Below are 16,472 nucleotides of genomic sequence, written 5' to 3'. Positions count from 1 at the left end.
TTTATTTTATTTGTTTGCATTTATGAGGAAAAAACTAATATGATACGAACGTGACCGTTCTCTGGAAGCAGCACTATAACTTTCACAGCTTAATCAGAAAGCAAGCACAAAGCCTTTCTTTAAAGTGAATTTCATTTTGAAATAATTTAATCTTAATTTAAATCAATGTGTCATCAACCAATTAATAATAAGAAATAAATATTGCAGACAATGGATAGGCTAGACCTAATCACTAGGCGGCGGCACGTGAACTGATCGTCTCATGAAACGAAAGTCAGCGTATAAAGTCACATTTATTTATATAGCGCTTTTTACAATACAGATTGTATCAAAGCAGCTTCACAGTGATAACATGAAAGTAGCACAACACAGATCAACAACATTGCTAAACACTAAATAACCCCATAAAGGTATTCTACTTGCCTACTATAGTAGGCTATTCTACTTGTATTCTACTATATATATATATATATATTTATTATTATTTCTCAGATCTGTTTGGCAAGTAGAATACCTTTATACGCTGACTTTCGTTTCATGAGACGAGCTTCAGTTCACGTGCCGCCGCCTAGTGAGTCTGTTGAGTTTATATATATATATATATATATATGTTATGTTATGTTATGTTATTTGCTTATGTTAAGCAAAAATGGGATTTGAACCCCCCCCCCCCCCCCCCCCCCCCCCCATTATACTTTTATATTCAGACTAAATTTCTGAAAGCGCTTGAAGTGCGTCTTGGACTCCTGTTGGTGACGTTGCCCTTACGAAAAAGAAGTATATTTCAAGTTCATTTTATGTAGTATACTTAATGTTCAAGTATATTTTAAGTATACATTATGTAGTAAGTATACTAATGTCACTATGTACTAGTAGTAAACTTGTAAGTGTACTATTTTAATACCGCTTGGGACTAAATTGGCCCACTTTTAGTACATAAAAGTATATGTTTAAGTGTACTATAAGTGTAACAGTAGCTAAGTGCACAACTAGTTCATGATTATCTCATGTGTACTGCAAGTGAATTTATGGGTATACTAGTAGTTTACTTTTTTACTGTAATACTTATAAGTATACTTTTGAATACTTAATTATACTTTTAAGTATTTCTGGATCAAAAGATTGAGTACAAGAACAGGACAAATATACTTGCTTTTCTCTCAGTATAAGTCAAGTACACTTAAGTGTAATTTGAAGTATATTTCTGAGAAGTACAGGAAAAAATAAACTGAAAGTATACTTTCTTATTTTTAGTTTAAAAGAAGTATACTAATGGCACACTTGAATAAACTTCTTTTTCGTAAGGGTGATAGAGATCTGCAAGAATATACACAGCCATAATTCTCGTATGCATGAGACCAAGACAATCTTCTGTTCGTGAACAGTTGTATGTATTCATTAATCTGACTTTGCATCCATGCATTTAATTGCCATTTGCTCGTGTGATTGTAATATATATCCCAGTGGTATTTTAAATGATATAGTTGATTCTATAAACAACTATATAAGAGATCATTTTCGTCTGAAAAAAAACAACAACCTGAGTCTGCATATGCGCATAACCGGTAGCAAATCTCGATGGGTAGCATGAATTGTCAGAACACCTGTTGTGTCCGAGTAGTATGAAGCTGCAGACTCGGAGACCTGCATCTACATTCCCCCTGCACCCAGAGTCCCTCATTCTCAGACCCCTCGTTTATCGAGACAGCGCCTCCTATCAAATTGTATCGGATAAACATGTGAAGAACATGTGAAGAACTTAAGCCAAAACATGAGTAGGCTATCTTCAATTTTATTTAGCGAATCGTAGCCTACTCGTTTGATTTATTTTTTAATAAAACTAATTTCGCTCATCGATACAACATATGAATAGTCCATTTAATATTTGTAAAGATAGTTTGTAACAAGATTTGAGCCGTTAATGTATGTTTTTTTCGCCCTCTTCCCCCTGAAAATATTTAGACAGCTTATTAGCCTTTAACCTTGGACTTTTTGTAGAAATGTCATATGCTGCAGTTTTTTTCACTGCCCATTCTGTGCCCCCATATATTTCAAACCCACACAAAGTTGTCCAAAGATCAAAAACATCTCAAGGGACACTTCAACAGAGCAGTGCAACATGGTAACTATTTGCAAACATCTTTTTCTTTTTTTTCTTTTCTTTTTGAAACATCATAAGACATGTCGGTCATGTTGTAAGCTATTCCAGGGTAGCCTACACCATACATCGATGGAGTTGCCCCTGCCGAATCCAGCAACATATCATTTTATGATTATGCAAAGCGACTAGTTATAAATGAGTTTTTTAATGCAATTGAAGACAAAAAGTAAAGTCACGAACACTGTTTTTTCTTCCTTTGTTCTTTACAGCAAGATGATGTTTAGGTGATCATTAAATAAAGTAGGAATTGTTTATTATTGGTGTTTTGTCTATTCTGATTTGTTTTGCTTCACATTCAAAATATCAACAAAAAAAAATAGATAGGCTATTGTAATGTTAGCATGGAAATATTAATTAGACCATTATAGGTTGAACTGAAAAAAAAAATTGGAATTTGAATTTAAAAAAAAATGTAGCAATATAATATCACATAGCCTACTATTTTTCAGAAGATAGTTCAATCTGTAATTGTATCCCTTTCATCAGTAAAAATGAGTTTTTTTGGCACCTGCATTAAGCAGGGAACGCAAATATTTATTGGATAATTTATTTGGAGACCGTAATATTGCATCCTATTGTTTTTAAGTGCATTTGGATAATCGTGCGCTGTACTCTGTGTGCGGGTGTTATTCAATCTTTTGAACAGCAGGAGGCGCTGTGTTCGAAAAACGAGGGGTCTGAGAATGCGGGACTCTCGGTGGGGGACTGTAGATGCAGGCTCCGAGTCTGCAGCTTTGTGTCCGACCGCACACTCACGGATCAGAAATCCAAAATGGCGGCCACGTGCAACTACAGAGGCAACTATAGCTCCACTGATGATTGACGGTGTTGCTACTGTTATATCTTTTTTGCAGGTAAGATTACTTGTGTCTATTATAAGTCAAAGGGGTCCACGAACAGTTATGTTTAGTATTTGAGTATTTAGGATTTATGTTAAGTAACGTAAGTTTTGAGCACGAAATTGTTATCACCCGTGGATAGAGCGTGATCAGAAACAACGCGGCAATGAAACTTCGTATGTGTACGATAATTGGTATTATGCAATGGAGATGGAAAGACAGCACAGCTGTTATTTAGAGGTTGTGTGATATTGATGGGTAAAATAATAGTTTAAGTGACGCGAGTTCAGTAACACACGTGGAGTTCGCGGGTGTCCGCCATTTTGCGCAAGCTGCATGCAGCAGGGACATTAGATCTTAAAGGGCAACTCCACCCATTTTCATTAATCTTTCCATAGACCTTTCTCACAACTTCCGTATTTGTGACCGGAAATACGCAATTGTCGTGATAATCTTCTTCCGCTCCATTCATAACAGATAGCGCCGAAGGCAACTAGTGAGAGTTGTTTCGTACCGATCTTTTTGGTTATTCCCAAAAGCAGCCATACCTGTCGTTTTCATTCCTTCCCTCGTCAGTTCCCTGTCGATGAAGTTCGAAGGAACTGGATTCAGGCAATCTGGCGGGATGTTATTGATCCTGTGATCTTCTGTAGGCTACTTCTCATGTCACCATTCACTAATAAGCCGTCATTGTTTGTTTATTTTTTATGTTTTGTGTATTTTTGAAGTAACGTTAGTTCATGTTCAACTTTATTGAGATATTTGTATCCAGTGGAATAAGCACATAAAAATATACACCACAATATAAAACAAGATAAATAAGAACACACAACTGTGGGCTACATATACATTTAAAATATTAATATATTACCATTCTGAGTATTTAACAATCTGAGTGTACAAGGGATAAATTAATATTTGTATAATTTTTCTTCATCTTTGATCGTTCTATAGCAACAGCAGTGCAAAAAATTCAGGAGAACTGTTGAATAAAACTGACAGACTTCTTTCTGGTATTTACATCAAAATGCAGTTTATTGTAAATAATACTCCCTAAATATGAATAACTTTCCACACACTCCACCTTCTTACCTTTAATGAACGTATATCGGGAAGAATGAGCTTCAGTTCTGAAATCAATAGTCATATCTTTGGTCTTAAATACATCAGCTGCAGACAAGCATCACCACAGCATTTTACAAAGTCATCAACAACTGGACCATGACAAGTTTACATTTTTTTCGAAGTTTTGAAGACTCTCTGATCAATTTTCTCCTCCCAGAGTAGGTTTTTCTGATGTGTCGACAGTAGACGGGAACTCCGTTTCCACAACGATTACGTATTTCCGGTTTTTGTGAAAAAGGTCTATTGTTAGAAAACCAGTTATAGACCATTTCACAAGATGTAAACAACAGTGGTCCAGAAACACTTCCTGTTTCAGTTTGTAACTGTTTTCTTTATTTCACATGTAAAGAAAACATCTTAAAGATGTTTGTTCAACTTTTTGATTCAGTTTTAAATGTTCTATTGGTTGTATTTTATCCCAGCTTTTATGTATTGTTAAAAAACTGAAACAGGAAGTGCTTCTGGACCAGTGTTGTTTACATCTTGTGAAATGGTCTATACTGAAGAGTGACAATTGGAGGACTTATGTGCAAATTGCTCTTTGCTTTTGAGAATAACATCAACTTGCTCTTATTTGCATTTAAAGTAAGATCCAGTTGTAGAATGTTTTGAACCTTGTTAAAAGCGTTTTGTAATGCAGAGACACTGGCACTAAGAGTTTTTGCAAGGCTATAACCATATCATCAGCATAAAAATGGTAATTTGTGTCCACAAGATCCTGACCAACATTGTTCACATAGATAGTAAATAGAAGTGGCCCCAAAACAGAGCCGGGCACTCCTTTAGATAAGGAAAGAATATTAGGCCCCGTCCACACTACTGCGTTTTCGTTTAAAAACGGAGACCTTTTGCTACGTTTGCACCTCCAGTCCACCTAAAACGGAGAAGTTTAGAAACGCTGCAGCTGCGTTTTGAATCTCCGGAGGGCGTTTTAGTGTGGACGAGACAAAACGGAGAACTTCAGAAACGCAGAGGCTGACGCTTGGCTCTATGATTGGGTGTTATCAGTCATGACGTATCCTTCCCTGATTCCTCATTCACTGTTTACACTGGCACGTGCATGCCCAGTGTTGGTGAATGGTCACGTGATCCGCGTTTTCAGTAGTTTTAATGTGGACGGAGATCGTTTCTAATACGCAGATAAAACGCTGGTGTGATGTTATTAATTCTGAGGCGAATTCAATGGATTTATTCACTGGATCTGCTAGTAACAGTGTCGCGTGATGGAGATCGGCCAGCGACTGGCAAGTTCGGGGCTTTATTAGCCTACTGTCGGTGGTTCGGGGGGCTCCACTATGCGCTGCTCTGTCTATTATTGGTCCAACCTAATAAAAACGCCAACGGTCCGTGAAGCATAGCCTATATGAGTTGCGTATTTTATAGGGATGCACCGAAATGAAAATTCTTGGCCGAAACCGAAAACCGAAAAAGAGGAAAGCAAGGCCGAAAACCGAAAACCGAAACACCGAAAGAAATTATGCCAATTATTAGTATCATTGTATTTATGGCTATGACTGTGCAAACTTTACTAAAATCAAGGCATTGCAATTGCATAAATTAATATAACAAAGAATAAATCAATTACAAATTATGCAAATATATATTTAGCACAATGCACAGTATAAAATAAAATTCAAACTAAAATGTTTAACTTGACCCCACTCATGTGTGCACTAAATAATAATCTACTGGCCTGCAGAAAGGTTTTAAAATGAAATGTTCTCTCAAAAACAAAGCCAACCGCAAACTTCTCATCACTAGCACCCAGTTTGCAGGTCTAAATTAGTTACATTTTTAAAAATGTAGCACACAATAGCATAAAAAGCCTTTTTAAATGAACAATGGTCCATGTTTAATACAAATGTACATGAAACTTAATGAAACATTTTTAGTGAATGTAGAAAATATTTAAGAGAGCATTAATTTAGTTCTATACATGTTCCCATATACATATTTTTTTTTTGTAATGTCACAAGTAATAATCTCAGGGTTTACTGGGTTTTACTTTACATGATTATTTTTGTATTGGTGGTGGAATACTAAAAAATAAACATTGTCATGTATTTATCTGTCTTCTTCTCGCCGATTCCTGATGGTTAGAGGACAGTTGCTTGAGTCGTCCCTGTCGTTTCAAGGAATAGTAACAGTTACAACGGAGAGCGCGTCAAGTATAAACGCCTCGACCGTTTGGAGCGGTGCACGCGCTGTTTGTGGAGACTCGCGCTGCCTTGTTTATACTTTCGCCTGCCTCCGCAGCGCGTGTCTTCACAGACAGCGCGCGCACCGCTCTTGACCCGCTCGGAACCGGAGTGGTCGTCATGGCGGCACGCATTGTTTATAGGTGGATAAACAAGGTTTCCGTCTCATCGCGGGTTCAGATACACTGAAATACGTCCACACCGCAGACATGTTGCTTCAGACAAGCACGTGCAGGTCGCGGTTTCTGTTTGCGTCATCACAACATTTCGGCCGTATTATTTCGGTGATAAAAGTCTTTCGGCCGAAAACCGAAAATGCACTTTTGGGCCATTTTCGGCCGAAAATTTTCGGCGGCCGAATATTCGGTGCATCCCTAGTATTTTAGTTCCACTTTCATTTTGTTTGTATTCGCTGCTAGGTAACGTGTCGATAGATCGCTTATTGCTCAGACGCACATCAGGTTGTGATATTTGTCTCCGTCTCCTTCCCACAGACGTTTAATCGCGCTATTCTTGTCACGGATTCATTGATTCCTTCCACGCTTACCATGCGTTTAACGTGTGGCAAATTTACCGGTCGCACTATTTGGTCTATTTGGTCGCAGGCTGGAGCCCTGTAAATGCTATGTGGGATCTCAATATCTCAGCTCTGGAAGGGTCTAGAGCCTCCATTTTTGCATTCAGGTCTAAGTCCAATGGCCCTCTATCAGAATCCAGAGTTTCAAGAAGATTGGAGAAACTTATTTTTTGCACCAAAAAAAAAAAAAACGACAGGGGTACCACTGTCGTTTTTTTTTTTTTTTGTCGAAATTTTGAGTTTCTCTGATCTTCTTTAAACTCTGGATTCTGATAGAGGGCCATGGGACTTAGACCTGAGTGCAAAAATGGAGGCTCTAGACCCTTCCAGAGCTGAGATATTGAGAGTTTTATAATGGCAAATGCTAAGTGGGATCTCAATATCTCAGCTCTGGAAGGGGCTAGAGCCTCCATTTTTGCACTCAGGTCTAAGTCCCATGGCCCTCTATCAGAATCCAGAGTTTTGAGAAGATCAGAGCAACTTATTCTTTCGCACCAAAAAAAAAAAAACACAGGGGTACCACTGTTGTTTTTTTTGGGTCAAAATTTTGAGTTCTGATATAGGCAAGGTCTGCTCTCTCCCACGCACGTTTCCCGCTTTACCGTTAACCGTTTTATACCTCGACAGTTTATTTGCCAGGAGTTATTGTTCGGCTTAAGCAAAATGTGGGTTTCTATTATACTCCAGCGGCAAAGCACAGCTAAAGCCTTTAATATCCATTTATGAAGATATTCATTTAATATTCAGCGAAATTCATGAGGTAGAAAATGTTATTATAGAGCCCATGAAAGCCAAAACGAGCCAATTGAGAAAGAAAGTTTGCATGTGCCTTCTGTGAGCACCGTCTCTCCAACCAAATGCCAAAAGTATTTTTTTCCAAAAGGAAGTCTACTGTTTTCATGACCATTGTCTTTTCACACAAAATGACTTGATTATCAGAAAACCTGATTAGCAAAGCCCAACTCATGCCATAGGTTGCAGTGTAGGGCTGTATTTTCATTTTCTTTGTTCTGTTACGGCAAAAATCCTTTCCAACATCATCACTGCGTAAGAGACACTCAGAGTCAAATTAATGAAATAAAAGAAGTACTTTATTCTTGCAAGAAGGTTCAGTCTGACACAGAAGTAACGCTGTGGTGAGTGACACCCAGTCTGCCCCCTCCACACAGCTTTTATACTCAAACTCAAGGTTTCAAGTTGTACAAGTTAGCGCCTGATAAGGAAGTCTTACACTGCTGCAGAAAAGGGCAGCACTTGCTGACCGGCCTAGTCAGGATGACATCTGGGGTCAAAGGTCTTCTTTCCACCTGTTTCTATATGTTTCCCCATGCATGTTCCTCACGTAGGACTCGTAAAAAGCACATGCTGTACTCATGCATTTTGCTCAACACAAATCTATTTCTATCAAATCATTCATTGATCAACTTCTAATAATTAACTCTTAATTACTTTAGAATCAAGCTAACTTAAAATTTTTCCACAACAGTTCTGAAGCACGGATTTAATTTTTTACTCGTTCGGTTTGCTTTCACTAGGCAACATTTCAAAGCAGCGTACCAAAATGTGTTTATGCAAGCCACGTGTATAAAACGATCGTCTTATTGGTCAGAGTTCAACCAAAGAGTATAGAACTCTTTGTACAAGAAGCAAAACTCTGATGCTTTTTTGGTAAAAGCCACTAGGTGGCGCTTCAGGAGCGCGGCCGCCATTTTGGGGTGAAAATTCCAACTGGAGTTACTGGACAACAGCATAGATATCAGTTTTTTGAGGTTGTTTTTTCTTCTAATTTTTCCCAAGCGGCAAAATTCTAATCTGAAAAATGAAGCCTACACGGAAGTGGGAAAAACTGCAATACATCAAAAATCCGCTAGAGGCCGGTCCCAAAAGGGGGTAAATATCTATAGACCTCACATTAAAATGTCCGTTTTCACAGCATCAATTCATATGTTTACAGTTTGACTTTTATTGTATTTTTCGATAGGTTCCGAGAGCCTGACAACTGTGAGGTGAGTGAATTTTTTTCTAACTCGTTAGTTTAGATCGTATTTAGATATAAAATGTATGAAAAATAAGGGCGGTTAACTTTGATTGACAGCTGATAACGGGCTGCGCCGAGTGGAATTGGACGTCTTGGCCATGATCTGACACGACGCATCTCTGTATCCTCACCTCTGTATCCTTTCTGAAACATTTGTATTTTGTATTTCTCAAGATTTTCTAATATGGCGCCGCCCATACCCCCCATAAACCTGTTCTTCAGAAAGTCTATGAGTGACGTCACAGACGCTTTGTCCATATTTTTTACAGTCTATGGTATTTCCATTGTATGGAACTTTACACATTTACTACTTATATTAGTTACCAACTCCATTAGGCCTGAAATATATTTTGTACGTTTTAATCCCCTGGATCATGCTACAAACATGATGATCATTGATGCGCTGTGTCCGTTATCCTATAACTTTAATTGCCACTTTGAACAGTGGCTGTGTTTTTTTTGTTTACATAGTTTTGTTTTAACAGTCATTAATATAAGATAATACTGCAAAATACTTGTTGCAATGGAGCGTTCTATTGGCTTTCACTTCTTGTCAATATACGTTTTTTGGTTCAACCGTTTTCATTCCTCAAGATGGACAGAGACAATCGCTCCGCTGGCTTTGTTTACAACTGTCAGGATACATGCAAACACTTATTCGAATGTAGCCTTGATTCCTGCTCTGACTGATAAATTAAATATTAAAAAATATATTACATTTATGAAGCAAGTTAGGCTTCGTCAAGACAGCATTCTTGCAACACGGAATCCTGCACACGTTTCTCTTATGAACTGTCTGAGATTCATTCTTTGATAACACGTTACTTGAAGGGGTATGCATAAGACTAACATGATGTATGTTATGAATATGAAGGAAGGTTTATGCATGTTTGTGACAACTGTAATTAAGTGTCTTTTGCTCAGTTATGAAAGTTTTAATGCAAATATGACATTGTTTGAGATGTCTTTGTTATGACACCTTGACATTTACCAAGCAGGGATGGAAATCAACTCTTTTGTCCACCGGCGGCCACTGTGGATTTCTAAATCGACCAGCCACTCGACGTTTTTACTAGCCACTTTCTTGTTTTTAACCGACAATGTGTAACTGGTAACACTTTACAATAAGGTTCATTAGTTAATGTATTTACTAACATGCACTAACCATGAGCAATACATTTGTTACTGCATTTGTTCATCTTTGTTAATGTTAGTTCATGAAAACACAGCTGTTCATTGTTTGTTCATGTTAGTTCACGGTGCATTAACTAATGTTAACAAGATTTTAATCAAGTATTAGTAAATGTTGAAAATAACATTAACAAAGATTAACAAATGCTGTATATGTGCTATTCATTATTAGTTGATATTAACTAATGTAGTTAACTAATGTTAACTAATGTAGTTAACTAATGTTAACTAACGAAACTTATTGTAAAGTGTTACCGTGTAACTGCATGTGAAAGTTAATGTGTATCTACATGTGAGTTAATGTGTAACTGCATGTGAGAGTTAATGTGTAACTGCATGTGAGAGTTAATGTGTAACTGCATGTGAGAGTTAATGTGTAACTGCATGTGAAAGTTAATGAGTAACTGCATGTGAAAGTTAATGTGTAACTGCATGTGAAAGTTATTTAGTAACTGCTGTGGAAGTTGATGTGTAACTGCAGTGAAAGTCTATGTGTAACTACAGGTGAAAGTCGGTGAGTAAAGTGCATGTTACTGTTGATGAGTATCTGCAGATGAAGTTTATGAGTAGCTGCAAGTGGAAGTTAATGTGTAACTGCTGGTGAAAGTTATTGAGTAAATGCTTGCGAAAGTCATATGTGTAACTGCGTGTGATAATTAATGTGTAACTGCAGGTGAAAGTACGAGTAACTTGAGGTGAAAGTATGAGTAACTTGCAAGCGAAGTTAACGTGTAACTGCAGTGAAATGGTGAGTAGCTGTACGTGAAGTTAATGAGTAACTTGCAAGCGAAGTTAATGAGTAGCTGCATGCGAAAGGCAACGAGTAACTGCAGTGAAAGTTAATGTGTAACTGCATGCGAAAGCTAATGTGTAACTGCAGTGAAAATCGATAGGTAACTGCATCGGAAAATGTCCAGTAGCTGCATGCGAAAGGTAACGAGTAGCTGCATGTGAAAGATATGAGTACTTGCATGTGAAAGACGAGTAGCAAGCATGTGAAAGATAATGAGTAACTGCAAGCGAAGTTAACCGGTAACTGCATGCGAAAGTCTATGTGTAACTGCATGAGAAAGTTGATGTGGAACTGCATCTGAAAGTTGATGAGTAATTTGTAAGCGAAGTTTATGAGTAGCTGCATGTGAAATGATAAGTAACTGCACGTGAAGTTAATGAGTAACTTGCAAGCGAAGTTAATGAGTAACGGCATGCGAAAGGCGACGAGTAACTGCTTGTGAAAGTTGATGTGTAACTGCATGTGAAAGCTAATGTGTAACTGCTGGTGAAAATCGATAGGTAACTGCGTGAGAAAGTTGTTGAGTAATTGCAAGCGAAAGTTAACGAGTAGCTTCATGTGAAAGTTAATGAGTACCTGCCTGTGAAAAATGATGAGTACCTGCATGTGAAATGACGAGTAACAGCATGCGAACGATAATGAGTAACTGTATGTGAAAGTTAATGTGTAACTGCATGTGAAAGTTAATGAGTAACTTTATGTGAAAGTTAATACTGGTAGGTTGGTTTGTGTAACTATGTGAAAGTTAATACTGATAGGTTGGTTTATGTGTAACTATGTGAAAGTTAATACTGATAGGTAGGTAGGTTAATGTGTAACTGTAAGTGAAAGTTAATACTGGTAGGTAGGTTAATGTGTAAGTGTATGTGAAAGTTAATACTGGTAGGTTGGTTAATGTGTAACTGCATGTGAAAGTTAATACTGGTAGGTAGGTAGGTTAATGTGTAACTGTATGTGAAAGTTAATACTGGTAGGTTGGTTAATGTGTAACTGCATGTGAAAGTTAATACTGGTAGGTAGGTAGGTTAATGTGTAACTGCATGTGAAAGTTAATACTGGTAGGTAGTTAGGTTAATGTGTAACTGCATGTGAAAGTTAATACTGGTAGGTAGGTAGGTTAATGTGTAACTGCATGTGAAAGTTAATACTGGTAGGTAGTTAGGTTAATGTGTAACTGCATGTGAAAGTTAATACTGGTAGGTAGGTAGGTTAATGTGTAACTGCATGTGAAAGTTAATACTGATAGGTAGGTTAATGTGTAACTGCATGTGAAAGTTAATACTGGTAGGTAGGTTGGTTAATGTGTAACTGTATGTGAAAGTTAATACTGGTAGGTAGGTAGGTAGGTAGGTTAATGTGTAACTGCATGTGAAAGTTAATACTGGTAGGTAGGTTAATGTGTAACTGTATGTGAAAGTTAATACTGGTAGGTTGGTTAATGTGTAACTGCATGTGAAAGTTAATACTGGTAGGTAGGTAGGTTAATGTGTAACTGCATGTGAAAGTTAATACTGGTAGGTAGGTAGGTTAATGTGTAACTGCATGTGAAAGTTAATACTGATAGGTAGGTTAATGTGTAACTGCATGTGAAAGTTAATACTGGTAGGTAGGTTGGTTAATGTGTAACTGTATGTGAAAGTTAATACTGGTAGGTAGGTAGGTTAATGTGTAACTGTATGTGAAAGTTAATACTGGTAGGTAGGTTGGTTAATGTGTAACTGTATGTGAAAGTTAATACTGGTAGGTAGGTTGGTTAATGTGTAACTGTATGTGAAAGTTAATACTGGTAGGTAGGTTGGTTAATGTGTAACTGCATGTGAAAGTTAATACTGGTAGGTAGGTAGGTTAATGTGTAACTGCATGTGAAAGTTAATACTGGTAGGTTGGTTAATATGTAACTGTATGTGAAAGTTAATACTGGTAGGTTGGTTAATGTGTAACTGGTTGTGAAAGTTAATACTGGTAGGTAGGTTGGTTAATGTGTAACTGCATGTGAAAGTTAATACTGGTAGGTAGGTAGGTTAATGTGTAACTGCATGTGAAAGTTAATACTGGTAGGTTGGTTAATATGTAACTGTATGTGAAAGTTAATACTGGTAGGTTGGTTAATGTGTAACTGGATGTGAAAGTTAATACTTGTAGGGAGGTAGGTTAATGTGTAACTGTATGTGAAAGTTAATACTGGTAGGTAGGTAGGTTAATGTGTAACTGCATGTGAAAGTTAATACTGGTAGGTTGGTTTATGTGTAACTATGTGAAAGTTAATACTGGTTGCTAGGTATGTTTGTTAATGTGTAATGTGGGATCACATTATAAAATAAATGTTTTTCTCCAAAACACGTTGGCCACAATTACTCATACCCTTTTATTAAATACCTTTTTGCAATATCTTTTTGCAGAGATAACTGCTCTGAGTTTTCTGCTATAATGCCTGATGTGTTTGGACAACACCTGACCTGAGATCAGAGACCATTCCTCCATACAGACTCTCCAGATCCTTCAGATTCCCAGATCCATGTTTGTGCTTCTCTTCAGTTCGGACCACTCATTTTCTATAGGGTCTGGGACGGTCATGGCAGAAGCTTCATTTTGTGCTCCCTAACAAATTTTTGTGTTGATTTTGATGTTTGTCTTGGATCGTTGTCCAGATGGCAGATCCAACCATGGCCCATAATAAGATTTCTAGCAGAAGGTGTCAGGTTTTGATTTTTTATCTGTTGATATTTAATAGAATCCACAAAGCCATGTATCTGAATAAGAAGTCCAGGACCTCCTGCAGAAAAATAGGTCCCCAACATTAAAGATCCAATGGTTTATTAAATTGTACACATGGGGTACTTTTTATCCTCATGTCCACCAAACTATCTAGTGTGCTTACTGCCAAAAAGCACTTTTTTTAGTCTCATCTGACCACAGAACCCTGTGCCGCTTGAAGATCCAGTCGTGTCTGACACCTGAATATGCTGGAGTTTGTTTTTGGAGGAGCGAGGAGGATCTTTCTTGAAACCCTCTCAAACAACATGTGGGGTTGTAGGGGTTGTTTGATAATTTTTTTTATTTAATACTGGTAGGTAGGTAGGTTAATATGTAACTGCATGTGAAAGTTAATACTGGTAGGTAAGGCAAGTTTATTTATATGGCATATTTCATACACAATGGCAATTCAAAGTGCTTTACATAGAAAAAATTAAATAATCAAAAGTAATCAGAATAATTAGAAATGTTTAGAATAAAACATGAAAAATAAAAATAATTATAAAAATAAAATACAGTAAATAATTAAAACAATTTAGAATCAAAAATAAAACGTAGTACGCAGTAACAGTCGGACGAACAGTGGCAAAATGCACAGCTAAACAGATGTGTTTTGAGCCTAGATTTAAATGTGACTACTGTAGGAGCTCACCTGATCTCTTCTGGAAGCTGGTTCCAGTGGCGGCTGTTGGCATAATAGCTAAAAGCAGACTCTCCATGCTTAGAGTGAACCCTTGGTGTTTCTAGCTGATGTGAGTGATCTAGGTAGGTAGGTTTGAATAAGCATCAAAAAATGATTTGTGCACTATCAACATTTCCATTAGTTTTTTTAAGTGCCTACTAGGCTGGTTTTATTTTGCAGCTCTCCCACAACAGGTTTACATTAACCCAATGTCAAAAGCACTATTTTACTCATGCTGCACATCACTTCATTTCTAAAAGCAGACTGATCTCATGAAGTAGCGTGTGTATGACACGCCAATTCGTATTTCCATTTTTTGGCGTGCTATCAGTAAGGTTTAATGCCCGACGAGGTGTCCATTGTCAGGTTTTAATGGACGACGGCGAGGCGTGAACCGGCCGACGTGCAGCGGAGGACGAAGTCCATTAAAACCTAACAATGGACACCTCAGAGGGCATTAACCTGCTTATACCATGGTCACTTGCCAAATAAAACATTTTTAAAACATTAGTTTATATTTTAATTAGGCTAAATCTAGTTTTTACAAATAATAACTTGCCTGACGGTTTATTTAGCAACCGGAGATATTTATAGTCCGCTCAGCTTGTAGAACCCTTCAGGTTCAAAAATGCATTTTTTTTTTTCATGAAACACAGGTAGGCATAGTTATTTTTTTATTACACATAAAACAATTAATCAAACAAAAATCAGAAAAACACACACAAAAAAACAAACAAACAATTAGCTCTGAGCACCAGCGATTTGCGCTTATATAGGGCAATAAATTAATCAGATCAGGGTCATTTGCCTAGCTACATTCTAGCTTTTTTATTTACAATTAATTTCAACGTTTCCATTTATAGTGCAATTTGAAAAAGTCGGCCAGTCAGAAGGATCCACAAAAGCTGGGTAACGTTACTGCTGCCCAGGATGGGCACTTGATGCAGACAGTACGTTGCTCCAGCTTCGTCTCTCACGGACAGACGGAGCCGCCCGCAGACTGCTCTCGCATCGATGGCCTGTCACCGACATTATTTGACGGCTCTCCAGTCCAGCATCGGAGAGTCGACCTACAGCATACCAGTCGTCAAAGTTGCCATATTCTCCATAAATGTTAAAAGAAATAACGAAGTCGCTCATTGTTGTATTAGGCTATAGAATCTAGCCTAACGTTAGATGTTTGTTTTGATAGAGCGTTTGACTGCCTGTTGATATGGTTACTCACAGCTGTTGTAGGCAGCGCATTTATTTATTCATTTCGAATAGTAAACAGGCAGTTTCACCAGAACTACTTTACTAGGTATCCTCTATCACTTTTTAACGGACACCCTGCAGCCAATCAGAATCGAGGATTCACCCAGACCTGTAGCGGAGATAGCGTGGGTGCTTGGGTGCGGCCGCCCCAGGGCCCCGTGCCAATTAGGGGGCCCTCAAACGCCGCCGATCTTGCAGGAAAGGGGCCCAGGACGTGGCGTAGCAAGTCAGTCCCGGGCCCATATGGTAGGGCCGAGTGTCACCAATCGAAATCGCGATTGGTGACACTGACCCCGTTTACACCTGGTATTAAAATGCGATCTGTATCCAGATAAGTTATCCGGATAATAAAAAACGCATGTTAATGCAAGGTGTAAACGCGTTGTGATCGGATCGTGATCGGATCTGCCTGACCACATCTGGAGGTAGTCTGGCTCGCATTTTGTCCGGATCTTTACTAGGTGTAAACGCAATCTGGTTGTTGAAACCACATATGTATATTTTACTCCTTCCAAAAATGCTAAAAAATAAACGAGTGAGAGCGTGTTATATAGGCTATGTCATGTTATAGCCTCAGATGCGACACGCATCACCGCAGATGAGCAGCTGAGCGTCTATTCAACGTGCAAACATCGCAAATAAAAGTGAAAGTTAGTCACAGACGCAGTTAACACATCTTCAAGTAAAGAAACGAAATTATCTTACCAGGCCTGTTGCCACTCTCTCTTATTGATGTCTCGGATTTGGAAATTAGCTGATGATCAATAAAATGCCGCTCAGATCTGTTTTTGGTGGCGTGCAATTGCAATCCAATAAATCTGCATATAACGCAGGAGGTGAAGATCGGATTTATATCCGTT

The 16,472-nt window shown here is 38.0% G+C and overlaps 1 long non-coding RNA gene across 4 annotated transcripts; it reads left to right on the top strand.

Moving 5' to 3' along the window:
* Window positions 1-2,578: 2,578 nt before the first annotated feature.
* Window positions 2,579-13,259, top strand: LOC120464404 (uncharacterized). Of its 4 annotated transcripts, none has more exons than XR_016169196.1 (7): window positions 2,579-3,015; window positions 8,698-8,790; window positions 8,882-8,906; window positions 8,996-9,059; window positions 9,934-11,724; window positions 11,859-12,310; window positions 13,023-13,259. It is a non-coding gene; the product is annotated as an uncharacterized LOC120464404 (long non-coding RNA). The 4 variants fall into 4 exon arrangements; XR_016169195.1 differs by having other exon boundaries at window positions 2,580-3,015; window positions 11,859-12,214; window positions 12,269-13,259; XR_016169194.1 differs by having other exon boundaries at window positions 2,582-3,015; window positions 11,859-13,259.
* Window positions 13,260-16,472: the final 3,213 nt, after the last annotated feature.

Source organism: Pimephales promelas, chromosome 7 (genome assembly GCF_988280905.1).
Source record: "Pimephales promelas chromosome 7, fPimPro1.hap1.1, whole genome shotgun sequence".
Taxonomy (NCBI): Eukaryota; Metazoa; Chordata; class Actinopteri; order Cypriniformes; family Leuciscidae; genus Pimephales; species Pimephales promelas.
The sequence above is the reverse complement of the archived record's forward strand: the minus strand, read 5'-3'. Positions and strand labels throughout refer to the sequence as shown.